Source organism: Brassica rapa, chromosome A04 (genome assembly GCF_000309985.2).
Source record: "Brassica rapa cultivar Chiifu-401-42 chromosome A04, CAAS_Brap_v3.01, whole genome shotgun sequence".
In the NCBI taxonomy this organism is placed as follows: Eukaryota; Viridiplantae; Streptophyta; class Magnoliopsida; order Brassicales; family Brassicaceae; genus Brassica; species Brassica rapa.
In genome coordinates, this window is record NC_024798.2 from 8065738 (window position 1) to 8086737 (window position 21000).

The following is a 21000-nucleotide window of genomic DNA, read 5'->3' on the forward strand; positions in this document are numbered from 1 at the left end:
TACACCTTTCTCGCCAATATAGCCGACGTCGTGGATTCACAGAACCGTTACTAATTCAAAGCGTTAGTGATAAAATTCATCTACAATAAATATGTATTATGTTATCAATCGATACTTCTCCTCTCCCTCTCCACTACCCCACCATCTCAGACGTTTCATATGTGACAAAAGAATACCAAAACAAATAGTTCTCAAAACCGTTGATGATATCGCTAGGAATAGCTGTGGTTACCTACACCACATTGATGATCTTCGTCTAGGCCAGTACAAGTGTTCCTGCAAAATTAGCGTTCTGATTCACAATCATACCAATAACAGCTGTGAAAGCCTTTGAATTCCAAGAGAAGGTTTGCGTGCTCTCTATCTATTTTTACTCTCCACATAATAGATAGAAATAAGCTTTTATTTTACGTTCCTTATGATATGTGAACCGTAGTAGTAGATTTAGGTGTATGTGAATATTATTTGGCTTTGGAATCTGGTACCTGGATGTTCATTTCAAGAACTGATCACGAAACCAATATGTTGCATATCGTTAGATCAAAACTTAAACTTACCAAGCGGAGAAGAAAGAGATGGAGCAGATAAACATAACTTGAAGGTAAACGACGACTGAGTGTAATTATTTTTTCCCTTCAGTTCTAATTAAATGATCACAAAAACTTTTTTTGGCTGCAGATGTAATAGAGACATCACTTTGGTTTATGTCCATTTTCTAACACATGCATGATACTATGTTTGTTGTTCTGATTTTCTTATTTACATGCACTAGCTGATCCATACTTCAATGGCCTATCAAATTCAGAACGTGAACCATCACCAACACCAATATCAAAAAGCTTGACTTTTACTTTGAGAGAAAAAAGTTAAAAGATGATGCCTGAATTTCCGAAAGGTAACACAAAGAGCATTATTTCTGTGACTACAGTGATATTCCAATCTCTCTCTCTCTTTTCATTGCTTCTATAATCTATGGAAAAAACATAAGATATTAGAATATCAACTTCCAACGTTGGATGAATACCGTCACATTGGTGATCAGCTTAGCTTCATGTACCCTAGGTTTGCTAATTTAGAACTTTGGAACTTTGGAACTACATCTTATGCTTTTTTTACAGTAGGGTTGATAGATTTAAGAGTCATATTCCTCATATTGAAGAAAATCATAGTAAACCAAGAGCAGAAACAAGATAAGAAGTACACGCACTATGAATACAGACATTGTGCCTCTCTGTTAATAAGTGTTGCAGACAGAGAGAGTTCATGCTATGAATGGTGAAACTGCAACATTTGTTGTGGCTTCAATCTTGGAATATGAGGAAGGAGGCAATGGAGGAGACTACAGTGGTCATAACCTTATGAAGAGTGTGGGCATGATCTGCTCTGCATGCATCAGTGTGACGGTTTCCAATCATCGTCTATACATAGTTAGTTAGTTACTTATTTAGTAAGTTAGTTAGCAAAGGCAGAGATAAAAAAAAGGAGGATCTGGTCATGTTGCTTATTTATTGTTTTGTATTCTTTGTTTGGAGGACACCATAGATAAGAAAGAAGATAATAAAACAGTTAAAACTTTTGAGTTTATGAGACTCTCACTACTATATTTCACATTTTAAACATGCATCTTAATATCCATATATATTACTATGAAAAAAATATAAAACTGGATGACAACAAGTGTCAAAAAAACCACACACAAAATGCATCATAGGATATAATAAAGCAAATGATATGGATTACGACTTTGGATATAATTACATGGGCATATTTTGTGGCCTTTTAGAGGTTCAATCTAGATGGACAAGAGGGAATAGCACAGAGCATACGTACCAGAGGTATATTGACGGGCTTTGAAACAAAAATGTGTGTAAAAATGTTGATTACATAAAATATGTATTACCCGTTTCCAGATTTAGTATAAACATAAACAAACAATTAACCTTATAATATCACTAAGCTTCAATTTGAAGTAAGGTTTAGTATCACTAGGCACAATCTAGGAATTTTTAGATTTGCGGAATCATAAAATAAAATGAGACACGAAACAATAGGAAAAGCGATTAAGAGAATTCTACATTAAGACACACAATTGAAAGTACTAATTAGTAATTACACACAACCAACTTGAAACACAAGTGATGTCTCTTTACTACTCTCTCTCAGCCATACTTTTAACTTAGTTTCTCTCTCCTTTAACTTGTACTGTACAACTTATTTTCTTAAGTTACCAATTTTCTTGTATCTTATAATTTATTACGAACATTAATCCCTTCCAAATTAAAATTTTCTTGAATTCACCCTGCACTATTCGATGCACCATGTCCATAATGCTAGAAGAGATCATTCGATCAGTCGAAGCCTTTCTGAAGCCTAAAATGTTTGACCCAGAAACCCTACGTCGACCTGAATCTCGACATGGTTCTTCTCATTTCGGGCATCACAACCTCCATTCTCAACACTGGTGATCATGACTCCGGGAAAGAAAAGCGTGTCTGGGTTATAGGCAACATGTGAAAAGTCACAACTCTCTTCTGATTTTGATTAAGGCTTAGTGTTAACTTTGGTCAGCGTGCTAATTGTTTTATGTTTGTAATAGTCGGTACGGTACACTGCAAAAAACTATGGACTTTGTCAAAAAATTGGAATCAGTCTATAGTGCTTTAAAAAGGAAGAAGATTAATGTTATTAATCATTCTATGGGGGCGACTACATATCCACACAATCACACCACTCCTATTCGTACACACTTTCAGCAACCACCAACATCATATGCCACTCTAAAACCATAATCTTCAATGAGTTTTATCTTTTGAGTACTCTAGTTTTAAAACGAAGGCAATAAGAGCCACCTTAAAACTCCATGACATATAAACACAAGTGGTGGATTGTTTTCTCGGATATCGTCATATCCGTATATATGCATCCACAAAACACCGTCCACAAACATTTCTGCATATTAACTATCTATCCAGTAGATTTCATTTCATTTCATTGATATCGAAAGCAATTATTATTTAAATTAAGATAAAATAATTTAAAATAAAATAAGAGTAACACTGGATAATTAATACATAAAAAAAAAACTGGATAAATATGTATCCTTTTAGCAAAAAAAAAAAAACTATCTATCCAAATCAAGCAACACTCCTTTACCGTGGGTTTCATGAGCATGTACCCATCCATACTTTTCCCAACCATCCACATCAAATACCATTATAAAACTTGAGGCTTTGTTGATTTGTATGCAGTGGCGGATGTACAGCCAACAAGGGTGGGGCATCTGCCCTCTATGGATTAAAAAAAAAAAAGTTTTTCTATACTATTTTTAACAAATTTTGGAGAAACTGGATAAATTTGCACTCCATAAAATCTCAAACCTAGGGTTAAGTGTGCTTCATATGTAAGTTTGAAAATTTTGCCCCCTATTATAAAACTTTCTAGATCCGCCACTGTTTGTATGCACTCATTTCTTATCTGCCCAGTGCTCCAAATATTAAACAAATACAATAAAGGCAATCCTGTAACAACATGACAAATACGCGCAACTGTTAGATTCTTTTTTCATGGATGCCGTCATATTTACTGAAACACATTCACCGAACACCGTCCAGACAGTGCACAAAATTCAACCTCATGCGTCACTACTAACCAAACAATGTTTGCTCATACTTAATTCCCAAAAGTCGCAACCTGCAATAACGAAAGAGAACGAGTGATATATGCAAGAAAATCACCTTCATCATGCATATATTGTCACACATTCACTTTAATTAGTCTTTCTGATTCAGATTTGAATTGTCGAAGTCAAATGGAGATCAACTCAAAATAATTTAATTCTGTTCTTATGTAATTATGTCTTGTTCTTCTTTTTTTTGGCTCATAGATATCCCATATCCCCTATATATTATTTGAGAAGCATTACAACTTCTTTTTGTAGCCACGTGTCATCATTAGGATGATTCTTAGAATCACTAGAGTAATATGTTGGTCCATCTAATTATATAATAAACTTTTTATTAAATTGATCATAAATTTATTATTAATGTTCTTTATAATTTCCTTAAATAAAATTTACAGAATTGCCTAATGCGGTAAAATATATATGACAATTAATGATTTTGAATAATAAAGATTTGATAAAAAATAGTGTATCTTCTATCATATTTGTTTAATTTTAAACTATTAAAATAAATTAAACAACCATATAATTAAAATCTAGATTTTTCTGTATATGTTATATTTTGAACATTTAGAAATGATTATAATCTACTAAAACTGTTAAAAGTCTCACATTCTAATTTTGTGATCCATGGTTTAAAATTTTTGTTATGAAAAAATACAAATGATTACAAAATCATAGAAGTAAAAAATCTAATTTAAATAATTATAAAGATTAATAAATTAAAAAAAATATATATATATAATTTTAAATTAAATTATAAACCATATCAAATACATAAATATTTTAGTTTTAAAATTTAATCTGAACAATTTTTTGATAAAAGATTTGAATGAACATTGACAACTTAATTTAAAAAATATATATAAATTACTAAAATTATTAATCCCATGAAAATTTTGTTATCAGTAATTTAAAGTTTTTACTATAAAAGATACAAATAATCAAACAATCATATGAGTAGAAAGCATCATTTAATAGACATTAATATTAAAAATTCAATATGTATGTTAATATCATTTAAAATTTAATTACATATCCTATCAAATAGAAAAAAATATTGTTTGGATTAATAAAATTGATTTAGTTATATGTTTGCACCAATTTAATTATATATATAATAGTTAATGACTTTTAATTATTCAATATATATTTATTATTTCATGTAAAAACATATAATATATAATTATTTATATATATAATTTTCATCCCGCGCAAGGCGTGGATCTTAACCTAGTATATATTAAAAGAGAAACATTACAACTTTTGAACTATGACACGTGTCATAATGAGAATCAATTTTAAAATCCTTAGTAAAATAAGTTGGTCCGTCTAAACATATAATATGCTTTTCATTAAACTAATCATATAGTTAATTATTAATATAAAAATATTCTTTATTATTTCCTTAAATAGAACAAACGGAATTCCTTAATCTGATCAAAATATATACGATAATTAATGATTTCAAATAATAAAGATTTCATAAAAATTTATACATCCTCTATTTTTTTTTTGATAATAATATTATTAAAATAAATTAGAAAATCAAATTAACCAATTAATAAAAAAAAATTGATTTTTCTATATATGTTATATTTTGAATTTTTAAAAACGAATATAAATTAATAAACTTTTAAAAAATCTTGCTTTTAAAATTTGTGATCAATAATTTAATGTTTATATATAAAAATATACAAATGTTCATAAAATTATATGAGTAAAATGTTTTATTTAATAATTATTAGATTAAATATATATATATATATAACTCTTATATATTAAAACAATAACATTACAACATTTGAACTATAACACATGTCATCACGAGAATCAGTTTCAAAATTCTTAGAAAAATAAGCTGGTCTAACTAAACCTAGTATACTTTTTATTAACCTAAACATATAATTAATTATTAATATAAAAATATTCTTCATTATTTCCTTAAATCGAACATACGGAATTAACTAATCTAATCAAAATATATGATAATTAATGATTTTAAATAATAAAGATTTGATAATAATTTATACATCCTCTATTATTTTGTTATATTATTATTATTTAAATAAATTAGACAATAAATTAACCAAATAATAAAAAAATCGATTTTTCTATATATGTTATATTTTGAATTTAAAAAAAGAATTTAAATTAATAAACTTTAAAATATCTCACTTTGAAAATTTGTGATCAATGGTTTAATTTTTATTTATAACAAGATAGAAATATTCATAAAACTATAACAAGATATATATATATATATATATATATATATATATATATATATATATATATATATTAATATCGTTTAAATTAAATTATATATTATATAAAATGTTTAAATATTTAAATTTCAAAAATTTTATTGAACAAATGCTAAGAATTTAATATTTTAGTTTCAAATTTTCATTGAATTTGTAAAAATGATTAAAAATTAGTAGAAAATATTAAAAGTTTCATATTGAAAATTTTGTTATCAAATTTCAATTTTTTGTGATAAGAATATAAATGATCATAAAACCATGTGAAAAAGTTATTTAATAAATAGTCATATTAATAAAATATACTATTTATCGATGTTGATATCAATTTAAATTTAATTATAAACAATATAAAAGATAAAAAATATAATTTTGATTTATATGTCCGCACTAATTTAGTTATATATATATATATAATAGTCACTGACCTTTCATTAATTTAATATAAGTATAAGAACACAAATAAATAATAATACATAAAATAGTATCTATATACAATATTCATGCCGCGCAAGGCGCATATCTTTATCTAGTGTCATGTATAATACCTACATACTCTTTATATCTTTAAAAAATTTAAGCGAAGAAAACAAAACAAGCCTTACCATTCGGTGAAGTGATTAATTAAAAAAAAACTACTAACCCCGGTCAACAAAGTGTTGGACCAATTATTATAAGCCCAATGTGCAGAGTAATAAATGGGTTGTGTGAATAGAAAATCTTTTGCTCCTCCAATGGGCTGTATAAAAGATTGACTTTGTGTGAATGATTATGGGAATTATTGGACTCCTTTTGCAAGCTCAATGGGCTGAGTAAATTTAATGGGTTAAGGTTTTGAATATCTAAAAAGAGCCAACTCGGTGGCCAAGTTTAGCTACCTTGGTGACCAAGTTAAGCCAACTTGGTTTCCAAGTTTAGCTAACTTGGTGACCAAGTTTAATTCTCTATAAATACCACCATGATCTCTCCATAATCGCACATCTCATTCTATCTTATACATAACTATCTCATATTCATCTCTCTCACTACACACGTAAACCAAGCTTTCTCTCACTAGAGTGTCTCGAGAGTATATCGTAGTAGTTAGTTCGTAGAATCTGTTTCGGGTGTTGCGAAACGGTCTCATCACGGTTGTATCCTGGAATTCAAAAATCACATAAAACTGTCACACATTACGGGCGATTTATTGAGTTAAGGAAAGAGATCAAATCTCGACTTCGTGAATTCGTCTATTTCCTTACGATTTCTTAAACGTTGTAAGTCTTTATATTATCGTTTATATGCTTTTTTGTTTTGTAATTTTCAATCAGGATTTTCTTGGTCCTACAATCTTAACTCAATAAATCCGCTTCCAGCTTGTCGCTTGAATCGGATTGAATATTGCAAACAATATTTTAAAACGATTTTATAAAATAGTTTTACAAAAACGTTTTTTAATTCGATCTGAAACAGTTCTAAACACGCTATTTAGCTATTCTTTAGAACGTTTTGGAATAAAAAGACGAATCATATTTATAAAATGATTTACGCGACATTCTTTGAAAGGCTCGCGATCTCTTTTTCTAAAGAAAAATAGTATTTGAGAAGGCCTTTTGGAAAATTCTGAAAAACGACTATTAAAAAGTTAAGAACGTTTTTTTGCGATTCTGAGAACAAATATTAAAAGTTCAAGAACGCTTTTGTGCGATTCTGAGAACAAGTATTAAAAGTTCAAGAACGCTGTTATGCGATTCTTAGGTCACATATTAAACGTTTAAGAACACTTTAAAGCGATTATGAGGACGAATATTAAAAGTTCAGGAACGTTTTTTAGCGATTCCAAGAATGATTATTATCGTTTAAGAACGCTTTACACGACTTCTGAGAATGCTTATTTGAATTGAGTTCTCAATAACTACTACCATTTGTATTTTGTGAACATATTCAATAATGACTATTGATGTCAATGACTTCAAGTCAATAAATGGGTTAAGTTTAAACTCATAAGATAAGTCTTGTAAAATTTGGATAAATCTTAAAAGATTGAGTTTAATATAATTTTGAATAAATCTTTGAAGATTAAATTCTTAATATTTTTTGGATAAATATTATAAGACAAAGCTTTTTAATACCTTTGGATAAATCTAAATTTAATGATTGAGTCCAAATAACTACAATGGATAAATCCAAATATAAAGATTGTGTCCATATAGATAAATCTATATATAAAGATTGTGTCTAAATAATTATAAAATATTTATTTTTGAATAAATCAAATCTATATTTAGATTGTGTTCAAATATTTTCTTTTGAATAAATCTAAATTTTAAGATGAAAGATTGTGTTCAAATAATCATGAAATATTTTATTATACGAATATAACCAGTGAGACGACAAACCTATTGGGAATGGTCATCCACTTGGATCGTCTTCATGTGAAGATTTGTCTACGCCTAGTAAAACCACTATATAAGCCTATAGTGAGTTGAATACTTTCATGGAACTTTGAGTTTCCTTATGGACAAATCAAGGCATAGAACATACGCTCAAAGAGTTTTGCAATGACAAAATTTCTTTTGATGAATTATATGTTTATCATATATTAGTCAAAGAGCTGTGATTCTTTATGCATGAGAGAACAACTGCATGTATATTAATTAATTTGATATACTAGGTCTATAGATAAATTGGAAATTTTCAGTAAAATCTATCTCTCACAAGCAAAGGTTACGAGCTATAAAAATTGACTTTCAAGTAAGTCAAATATGCAAATCACAAAACATATGATATTCACATTTGTGAACATAAAACAAAAGTGATTGAGCAAAAGAACTAAGAAAGCCTAATGTTCATATGAAATTATACATTAATTTTAGAAAGCAACTTGCTTAAAAGAAGTTCAATAGATAATTTCAAAAAGCTGACACACATCGTAGCAAGGATGGCTAATGTTGTAGCAATATTGGTTTACATAGAGAAGAAGTGAAATCTCAAACCAATTTGATAAAAACTGACACATGAAGTGTAGTTTTGCGTCAATGTTCCATAATATAATGGAAGATATATGGCAACTTAAATGAGAATAAATGTGTTCTTAAGAGAATTAACATTATTCCTCATAATAATTGCTTCTTATTCATTAGAATCCAATGAAATTGCGGAACAAAAGTTCTAAACTCATAACAGATGAATGCAAGCATGCATGATCCTGAATTAACTCAGGAAATGTGGGGAAGTGTTGCTTACCACATTCAAACATTGGCAAAAAGCCATGTACTTTGAAAAGGTAATGTAAGTTAATACAAATACTTCAAAATGTGGGCGTGCTTAGCAAAATCCATAACAAGGGTGTTAAATTATTTGCCATACACCCTAAGTTATGGGCTGTTCTAAGGTAAAAAAACCAAGAGTTTTAGAAAGATACAATGATGCATACTGGATATCTGAATCTAAGAACTCGAAATCCATGAGTGGAGATGTTTTTACACTTGGAGATAAAACAATATCTTGGAAATCTTCCAAATATGACCAGATTCACAATGTAATCTGTGTTCGTTGCTTTAAACAAATAAGTTGAAGAAGCAGATTGATTTCGTAAATTTTAGAAGATATTACAATGTCGGAGAAACCATTTCAGCTATACGCTTAGTCAATTGGCGGAACTGGATATTCTTTATAATGGTAAGTCGCATCACATAAGACGACATAAAACCATTAGAAACTATGATCTCAAAACGTCAGCTGACAACCTTGTGGATTATTTACCAAAGGTTTAACATGAGATTAAGTATCAAAATCATTAAAAGGGATGGGATTATTACCTATAATTAAAGGATGTTTGATGGAAACCCTACCAGCGGGACTGGAGATCCCAAGAAGTTGGTTCAAAGGGACAACTAAATCAAACAAAATCTGTTAAAGCGCTGAAACCTACCCATATCTCAAGATGATAACAATGCTCCTGTAAATTTAAGGTTAAGCATTGGCTTTTAATGAAATAAGACCATGACCTTCATACACATGTATATAAAGTATTACATGATATTTTATTGTGTATATGATAGGCGCCCATGGCAATCACCTAATGAGTGTGAAATGATACCGTTTCTAGGAGAACAAAGTTAAGGCTATACTCTCCAAGTTCACTCATGACTAACCAGACAAGTTCACAGCCAAAATGAACACAATAGAGAACTTAACTCTACAAGAAATCGCAGTTATGTTATATCTGCTGACTCGGTTTACATAAAATTTCGGGGGGTTCAAGACATCATGTTCACCACCTGAAAAGTAATTCTGACAGGTATTAACAATGAGTAGTTCAAAGCTGGAAAATGCTACTACATCATATACTGTTAGTTTTTCGCCTATACTCTCGAAAAGTCCGTTTGTCAAGTCTAGTGTTAGGTCTAGTTGTAGAGTGAGTCTTAGTCTATCTACTCTATTATTTAGAGTAAATTTTTATTCATGTGGGGGATGGTTGGACCAATTATTATAAGCCCAAAGGGTTGAGTAATAAATGTGTTGTGTGAATAGAAAATCTTTTGCAAGCCCTATGGGATGAGTAAAAGATTGATTTTATGTGAATGATTATGGGAATTATTGGACTCATTTTGCAAGCCCAATGGGCTGAGTAAATTTAATGGGTTAAGGTTTTGAATATCTTAAAAAAAAAAGGAGTCATCTTGGTGGCTAAATTTAGCCACCTTCGTGACCAAGTGAAGCCAACTTGGTTTCCAAGTTTAGCTAACTTGGTGACCAAGTTTATTTCTCTATAAATACCACCATGATCTCTCCATAATCTCACATCTCATTCTATCTTATACACAACTATCTCATATTCATCTCTCTCACTACACACATAAACCAAGCTTTCTCTCACTAGAAAAAAATACTCTAGATTTTGTTTTTAGAGTAAGTGTGTCGAGAGTATATCGTAGTAGTTAGTTCGTAGATTCTGTTTCGGGTGTTGCAAAACGGTCTAATCACGGTTGTATCATGAGATTCAAAAATCGCATAAAACCGTCACACATTACGGGCGATTTATTGAGTTAAGGAATGATATCAAATCTCGACTCCGTGAATTCGTCTATTTCCTTACGATTTCTTAAACATTGTAAGTCTTTATATTATCATTTATATGCTTTTTGTTTCGTAATTTTCAATCACGGTTTTTGCGGTCCTACGCAAAGGACTATAAATTATCAGAACATCAAACTAAATATGAACGTTTGATGACAAAGAGGATGATGATCAAGGTTGGAAAATAGAGTTCAAAACTATATACATATTACAAAAACATATGTTTGGTAGATTTTGTCGTTAATTCATAGTAGTAGAGAAGTTAAGATACATTAATGATGAATATCTTCTTAAGCCTATTTTGTAATACTAGTCGTCATAAAATCATCCTAAAATTTTCAAGGTCAAAAATCGTCGTAAATAAATTTCCGCAAATAAATTTATTGTATCTTTGACGTAACTCTTATGAAGAAAGTAATCGTCGTTACATCTTTGTAAAATTGTTGATGGTAAATTACCACTAATCGTCAATGATAAATTATCGTCAAAATGGTCTTTAACATAATTAAATTATCATCGAAATGGTCTTTAACATAGTTAAATGATCGTTAAATGAACAACTATTTAAAATCGGATTCGGATGTTATTGATTGTTAATTTAACGATGATTTAACATCAATTTATAAGAAATAATGTTAATTCATCATTTAATTAACAATGAATTATCATCGAATGTTAGATGTTTGCGATTGTAAAATGGTTGTTATTACAAACTATATAAAATTAGAGGATAAACCATAAATCCAAAACACGAGTTCGACGTTTAATAAAGAAAACATTAATGAGTGATTCAATATGTGACAATGGTAAACAAAATGATTACTCAGATGAAGATGTTGACTTTACACTAATATCATAAAGGTTAAAATATCATTACAGGATATCAAATACAATCTACAATACTAAAAGCAAGATATAGAGAGCAGAGAAGCTGTCCAAGTTGGATTTTTAATTCGGTCCAATCAGGAACATGTAATTTGACACGTCAGACGGGCCTCACAGATCACAAAAAAAAAACCGTCGAAGGATAATGATTATCCTCACCTCTACCACTTCGTCTTCTCCGATCGAAGAGCAAAGAAGCCGAGAACCACTTCTACACAATCAATACTTTTGTTTCAATCAATCAATACCTTCTACTGATCTTCTTTCTTTCGTACAAACCAAAACCATAGAACCACTCAAAGCTCAATCCATGGCGATGAAACCACAATTACGGGTATGAAATTTCTTTTGCTTAGTAAAAAAGAACCACTTAACCTAACTAATTTTATTAACCAATAAATTTTCAACGCCTCCCTCAACCAGACGCTTCTCTCCAATTCTCACCTGCTCCGAACAGGTACTGTTACATTAATATTTGTTCAGTCTCAGATTGGTCAGTCTTGTGTAGATTGGTTTCACCATAGTGTATGGCTTTTGATGAAATTATATCATGTTCTGCGATGTTTCTATGCAGTGAAGTTATGATATTCATTCGATTTTGCTCTGTTTTTATAATATGAAAGGCTTGAGCTTTCTATGTTTTGGTCATTCATTACTCATCTGTGATTCTTGGTTTCACCAGAGTGTAAGGATTTTGATGAGATCTTATCATGTTTTGCTCTGTTTCTAGTGGTGGAAATTATGATATTTCATTCCATTGCTCTGTTTGTTAGAACCTAAAAAACTCGAGCTTTCTTGGTTTTGGTCCATTCACGTACAAATCTCCTTTTTTACCTTTTTATGGCTTTTGCTTTTTGAATCAGAAAGTGAAAACATATATTTGAGAGATCTTTGATAGGTCTTCATCGAGAATTATATATTCTGTACAAAAGGTGAGAATTCTGGATCATTTATCAGTGTCTGACTCATACACATTGATAATCTTTCAATCATAAGAAAATTAAAATGGTCACCTAAAGATAGTGCTACCCATGAATGTCAAAGCGTATTGCAATCTGTATTCAGGCTTTTCATTTAAACTTGGAAGACCAAGTTGCGTCTTAGCCAATATAAAGATAATGTAACTAAATGACAAAACGGTCAACCATCTGTTGTCTAACAGAAAATAGAGACTTATTTAGTTAGGTTTTGTTTTAAACAAAAACTTTAGGAGTTTCATGAAGTTATTGTTCATAAAACTGTATTCTATGAAATATTTGAAAGAAATGTGTTATTCTCATCTAATATCAAATTGGGTGATCCGATAATCTAAAATTATTCTCCATATAAGTAATGTGTTTTCTCTTATTTTTTTCAGCAAAAAGAGCTGTTAATGTCACCAAAATTGATTCGAATATGTCGTATGTGGCGTATTTTCAATCATAAAAAAAAACCAGTATCTTGGAACATCGGTCCTTTGTATTGACATCAAGGTACGTGATACTTTTATTACTTTATAAATACAATAAAAATGCCACAACAAGATTCACAACGGTTATACAAATAGAGGGAAAAATCCCGATGATGCCTCTTACCACATTCCATCCCCTCCGATACAAACAGTTGATCGACATAGCCACTGGTACCAACAACTTGCCAGGTAAACAACCACTTATTTTGATCATTTCTTAAAAAGTAAAATTTGACATGAAAGACAAACATTATCCCAGATGTGGTTGGACAAATAAGAATGTTTCAAGGTAACGATTTCAAAAATCCGAGGGCAACAACGGAGGTCAGACTTGGTCTACTACTAAACATGTACCGAACTTTTTTTTTTTGAAAAAAATGTACATTAAACCCAACCGTTTATTTAAAATTTTGCGTAAAGCCAACTTATATATATTCACACAATTCCTGCAGGTCAAAAATGGCCCGCTTGACAATAATGGACAATGTGTCTGCCCAGTTTAGAGACTTACATAGCATGACAGTCATGAAATACAAAGTTGTAATCATTACAAGCATCAATCCCACAGTATTTAAAGGTAATAATTATCAATTATTTTAGAGATATATCTAGATATTGTTTAGTTATTAGAATGCATAAACTTCCACTTCAACATGTTTTTTATATATTTATATGGATTTTTGGTTTACTTTGTGGTTCACAATGGCTTCTCGGTTTGATAGAACATAAAATTGTCTTTAAATTGTAACACCCTTTTTATTCTTACATGACTACAGGAAAACTGATACTCGCCACAACTCCTGCTATTCGATTTTACTGTGACAGCACTATTGATCTCATACAAAGCTTCATCCGGAGAAACAAAGTTAGTAATCACTCATGAAGTGGTCATCTAAACTTTGAGCTGAAGTCTACTACAATAATTCTCTCTATATTCTTGATCTCTTAAAAAAAATATTTCACTTTCTATCAATCAAAGTTTTATTAAACTTTCATTTCCAAAATTTTTTCATGTTCTGAATTTTTTGGGTTATTAGATATTAAAAACTACAACATTAAACCAATACTTACATTAACTTTTTTTTTGTATTGTTTGCAACATTTTTTCATGATTAGAATTTCTAGATTTGACAATCTCAATAGCAGAGATAGAAGCAATTTCCAGCAGATATATGGAGTTCCATGAGTTCTACGACCACCAAAAGATAAGCCTATAAGATTGTTGAACACTGTAGTTTCACAACAACACTAATAGAGAGTCAGGAACACACACACAAACCATATTTAACTTTTATGCACCATAATAAGCATACATGTTGTGATTGGAAACAATTAAATATTTGACCACCAAATAATTCTGTCCTCAGCCCATGAAGCTGTTTTAAAAGTTAAAACCCAACACAATACTTCTTCTAGATTTTTTAAGAAATCACGACTCACAAAATCTTCTAAGGATACGTGGTTACTAATTTTGTAAGGAATCTTTATATAAAATCCCATATTTACGAAAAATCTTCATCTGAAAAGGAAGGTAATATATTTCATTAAACCAACATTTACAATCTTTGACTATATCCTTTCAAAGGGAAAAGAAATTTTTTTAAAAAAATCAAACTCTCCCAAAAACTCATATTTCTCTTGCGTAGAAAATAAAAAATCTTAAAAAATCCATCTCTCCCAAAAAACTCATATGTCCCTTCGATACGTCCAAGAAATGTTCCCGTTTCCAAAGTATCCTAATACATATACCTAATTTGTAATAGATTGGTTGTAAGGATCGATGTTTCAACGGAATGGATAACCCACCCAATGACCAACCCATAGATACTGCAGGTAAATATATAATCTCTTGCCTCTCTCTCTCAGAAAAAGAAAAAATTTGAAGGGTCCAGCAATTTTTTTGTTTTTTTTTGGGGTTTCAGTTTCTTTTTGGTCAAAGAATTGGAATATCCAATCCAAATTAAACCATAATTTAGTTTCAGTTAGCGATTCTGCTCATTCACCACATAAAGTTTGCAAAGTAAATTTTCAACTCAAAATCCTTCATATAAGAATGTGCCAAAAGAATATAAAAATATAAATATGAAAAGAATTGAAGATCATAATACCTAAAAGCTGAATATAATTAAACATATAGAAAAAAAGATGGCCCAAAAATGATTGGAAACATAAATGACAAAATTTACATTATACAAAGATAAACTTCTAAATCGAGAATAAAAATATAATAAGAAGGAGGCTACATCTAACTACAAAGACAATAGAAAACATGCAATTAAACAGAAGGTTTAAGAAATTAAATTCTATTGTAAATACACATTTGTGAGAGTAATTATATAGGATGAAAGAATAATTTTTTATAAAATTATTGAACATTAGCAAGTGGAAAAGAAAATCATGTAGGAACAAAGAACATTAATCCTAAAATATATAAATATTTAAATTAACAACCATATACGATATGTTAAATAATATAAGCTAACTGCAAATTATCGTAGATTATCATCTAAAATTAAAATATTTAAAAGCATTTTCCGCGCGTAGCGCGGTCAAAGGCTCTAGTAGCCATTAATATTTGATGATATGCTTATCTTGAGTCAAAAATAATGGGCAAGATATTTTAATGTCATTTTTTAGGACATGATTAAGATATTCATTGGATAAATATGCGCCTTTAACATGATCATATATACATATCTGGTTACTCTTATTTGCAGCGGTATACTGAATCAAACACAATAAAAAACATTTCCAACAAGACAAGATTTGACCTATTTGATTTTCTCTTTTGGATGGCTGATCTCTTTTTTGATGGTATATATGATTTTAAGCCTATAACAAATTATGCTTTTTTATTTATATGGCTTCTCTTTATCAGCCCATCTTCATGCATTTTCCACGAAGAAGTGAAAAATATTTTTAAGAGCCTATCTTGCCCATATTTCCATGCTCACCTAGTTTCAAAATATTCCAACAGTCATTTATTCATGAAAACTTATGTGTTTTAGAATATAAAGTCGAAAACTTTTAACAATGTATCTAATGGATAACCAGACAACATAACCAATAACCAGTGTCAGTAATGTGTAGATTATACACTCATTAAATAATCGGGATATCATCTTCAATAACCATCTTCAGTATATATTAGCGATTTTTCTGTGATTTTCTATAGCTTCTAACTAACATAGTGGATTACAAATGACATCGTGGATATTAAATGTGGCATCCAATATTTTAATTATGAAAAAAAAGATCATAATTTTAAGAAAAACAAGGAATAAAGGACAAAAGCCATATATCCATTTAGGTGAAGTATTATATATAACACCAATTTGAAAATTAAAAACAAGAAAACAACATTTTCATATGTATGGAATATTGGCTACATGTAGAAATGATTAGAGATAATGATTGTTATACAATATTAACTATATAGCCAAAAAATTAAATGTGTTAGTTGTAGTATATAGTCTTTTTTAGATTATTCACATGAGATTCTTTATTAAATATGCAGACCACTGATTAGTGTTTGCTAGAACAGATCTCCATACCTATCACTAGATCTTGCATAAATTTGGTTCCTTACCACATACTAAATTCTCCCTCGCGAAAACTCTTTCCATGTACAAGTTCTTCGGTGTTACCACCGTATTGTCGATATACTGAACTGTTAGATCCAGAGAAGGTAGATCTACCATCGTCGTCACACAGATCTGGTTTATTTCCGCTGTCTAGTTTTTCCCATCATTTTTTGTGTTATTTTAAAAAACAATAACAAAAATTGAGAAACATTAAGAAAGAGGAGATAGCACATCACTTTATGTGAACTGTGCACTTGATTGACCTCAAAACTTCAAAATGACATAAAGATTGAATGAATATAAAAAACAAAAAGTACTTAAGAAATGAGTGTGAAGACGAAGATGAGACTGATTATGCTGGAGAACATATACAGAAAATATGATAACAACAAATGCACATGCAGTATGATCATGTATGCATAACGACTAACATCTATTCATGTGAATAAATTTGGCATAATAAGGATAAGCTCGACATTATTTCTTATACATTTCTCTTGAAAAGTAGATTTTTGTAGATTTCATTTCATCTCATTGATATTGAAAGCAATTACTATTTAAATTATGATAAAATAATTTAAAATAAAATGAGAGTAACACTGGATAATTAATACATAAAAAACGCTGGATAAATATGATAAAATAATTTGGCATAATATTGGCATAATAAGGGTAAGCTCGACATTATTTCTTATACATTTCTCTTGAAAAGTAGATTTCATTTCATCTCATTGATACTGAAAGCAATTACTATTTAAATTATGATAAAATAATTTAAAATAAAATGAGAGTAACACTGGATAATTAATACATAAAAAACGCTGGATAAATATGTACCCTGTATAATACATGTACACAATTATCCATAAAAGAAAAACAAACAAACTCTTACTTATACTGATTATACTTCCATCTTGAACGAAGAACAACTCCAAAAAAATAGGCAATGCCTCGAGTTGAAAATCACTTCTTCTTTTTTTTGAAAAATCACTTTCATTCAATAATATATACTATATTACCCTTCTTATTTATTTCTTTTTATTAGTTTTTGCTTATTTCTTTTCCTTTCAATCTTATTTCTTAATAAATTGTAAACTATATAATAAATTATTTTTTAAATTCAACTGAAAGAGTAGAATAATTTTGATACATATATATGATTTGAATTTTTTGAATCAGATAAATTTTAATATATATATAAATACAATAATAATTATTTTGTCATACTGTGTTGAACATATTGTCATTCTATCGTATATGTTAATATTTTCTCAACGGTCATATATTTTTTCAGTTATATGTTATGTTGTCTATCTATATTATCTTACTAGTTCTATACTATTTTCTGATTTTTATAACAAATCTAATTATAAAAAATATAAACCAAATTTCCAGTTGATAAAATATATATGTAAATGATTTTGTTTGTTTTATGATTTTAAAAAAAATTAATGTACTATTTTTTAAAAATATTAAACAACTTGTATTTGTTCAAAACAAAACTATTTGTTTACAAAAATTTAGTCCTTTCTTGCTCGCAGGCCCTGAGGAAGTGCACACTTTGTCCACTCTTGTGAACCGGCCCTGATAATATTATGTATATACCATATTGAGAAAGTAGAATAATAGTTAAATTGTATTATAATCTTGTTTTTATAATGAGAAAGATAAAAAAAATGAAAAAACAGTAATTTAGTTATTTTTCCATGATAAGCGGCTAACAGTGCCGGCTCAACCACAAGATCGGGCAGTGCAACTGCCCCGGGCCCATGATATTAGGATTCAGTTTTATTTAAAGAAATTGTTTTTTTCAAAGAAAAAACAAATTTTGTTAAAAAGAAAAATAAATTTACATGTATTTCTAAATTTTTTTTATATGCTTTCATACTAAATTCAATAACATTTTAAATAATATACTTTTTAAAAAAATTAAACAAAAATCATATTTTTAACTTTTAAAGAGTCTAAATCTTCTTTTTTTTTTGCCTAAGAACCCTTATAAACCATGAGACGGCCCTGGTGGCTAAGTGCTATATTCTTCATGATTATTGAGAACTTGATTAGTTCACAAATTCATCCATGAAAAATAGTATTTTACTAGATCTCAATCCGCGCAACCGCGCGGATGTTTGCTTTTAATTTTATATAAGTAGATATTTATTTTAGATCATTAGGGGTATACTGTTTAAAAAGTTAATTATATATTCAAATGTTCATATAACTGTTTCAGATACAATAATTTAATAATTTTATAGTTTATATGTTGTAGTTAATCAATCATTTCAAACCGTCATATGTATTTGTTACTTCTTATTATATATTTATTTTATTGTATTTGCGTTTAGTTATTAAACAATTAATATATGCATGAAACAACATATTTGACAATTAATTTTTTATTTTAATTTATGCTAAATTCTTACCCGTCTTTCAAAGCTGGATATTCTTTTAGCAATATTTTTTACTTTTATTTATTTTTGATAATATATTATTGTATATAGAAAAATCTTAATTTTATACATGTATTAAATATTTTCCTAATATTAAGTCATTGTGTCGTCATATTATATTTTTAACAGGAATATTTTATATTTAAAAAAGTTTTAGTTCAATATAATAATTGTTTTTAGATAATTGAATATATATTAATACATGCTAATTAAAAAATTAGTGAAAATATTTACATAAAATTTTGAATATTAAAATATTTATCAACAGATTTGTTAGAATACATTTTAAATATATATATTGTTGAATGAAAATATATCATGATTAAAGTAGTTACGAATATTTATGTTATTAGCTTTAATGAAACACATGTTAATTTTTATACATTGTATTATATAGTTTGTTAATGTTAAACCGTCTTACCAATGTATTATATTCTTGAACATAAATATTTATAGTTATGATTGATTATGATTATATAAGAGATAAAAATAAGATATAGTTTTTATTTTTTTCGTTTTATAAACAATAACTGAATATACTAATGTATAATAATGTTTCAAATTTAATTTTTGAAAACTAAGATCTTGTTAAAATCTTTTCATACATATTTGTTAGATTTTTTAATATATATTTTTATATTTAAAATGAAAATATATTATGATTAAAGTAGTTCAAAGATTCTATGTGCTATTAGTTTTAATAAAATACATTTATGAGGGGTTATTGGGAAGGAATTTTAAAATTTAGAGATTTCATTGTTATTGGTTAATGAATTCTTAAAATTTTATTAGAATCCTTTGTTATTGGTTTGTGGACTTTTAAATTTTATGGAAATCCTATGTTATTCAAAAAGTTTAGTTTTTATTGACTTTGCAATTTTATTAAACTCTTTTGTTATTGGGACATAAATTTTCTCTAGTTTTACTCATAACACTCAACTTTACAAATATCACATATAGTCATAGGATTCTCAAAATCTATGTACCAAAAACACAAAAACACAAACACAACAAGATTTTTTACATTTTTATTGTCAAGTCAAAGATAATTGTAAAAAGAAAACTAAAGATAAAAGAAATTTATAAAAATAGCACTTTAAAAAAAAATCTTTCATGAAATATAACTATTTGATATTAAAATAAAATCATGAGAAAATTCATAGGTTGATCTTAAAAGCTTTAAAACCAAAATAAAAAAAGACAAATCAAAATGTCAAAATATTAAAAAACCAAAAATTTAATTTAATTTTCAAAATAGTTCTATTTTATGAAAGAATTTTAAAAAAAAAATAATAATAAAAAGATAAGTTTGGAAAGAAAAGTATATATGAAAATCTATAATAATAAATGACAATTTATACAATACATTGGGTAAGAATTCATCAAATCTACTTAACTTTAAAAATCTATTAACTCTTAAAATTTTCAAACTCCACAGAAATTATATTTCCAATAGGCCCCCCTTAATAAAATTTCTAAAAGATGATCCAAATTAAAAAATCACACATGAAAAAAGTCATGACTTCTATTTTAATAGAATAGATTCTAGGGGTGGGCGTTCGGGTATCCGTTCGGGTTCGGGTGGGGTATTTTGGATTTTCGGGTATTTCGGTATAGAGGTGTAGAA

The 21000-nt window shown here is 28.5% G+C and overlaps 1 long non-coding RNA gene across 3 annotated transcripts; it reads left to right on the forward strand.

The window, feature by feature from the left end:
* The first annotated feature begins 6814 nt into the window (after positions 1 to 6814).
* Positions 6815 to 20628, forward strand: LOC117133683. Of its 3 annotated transcripts, XR_004457623.1 has the most exons (4): positions 6815 to 12223; positions 12313 to 12346; positions 13247 to 13361; positions 13436 to 20628. It is a non-coding gene; the product is annotated as an uncharacterized LOC117133683 (long non-coding RNA). The 3 variants fall into 3 exon arrangements; XR_004457622.1 differs by having other exon boundaries at positions 13247 to 20628; XR_004457621.1 differs by having other exon boundaries at positions 12313 to 20628.
* Positions 20629 to 21000: the final 372 nt, after the last annotated feature.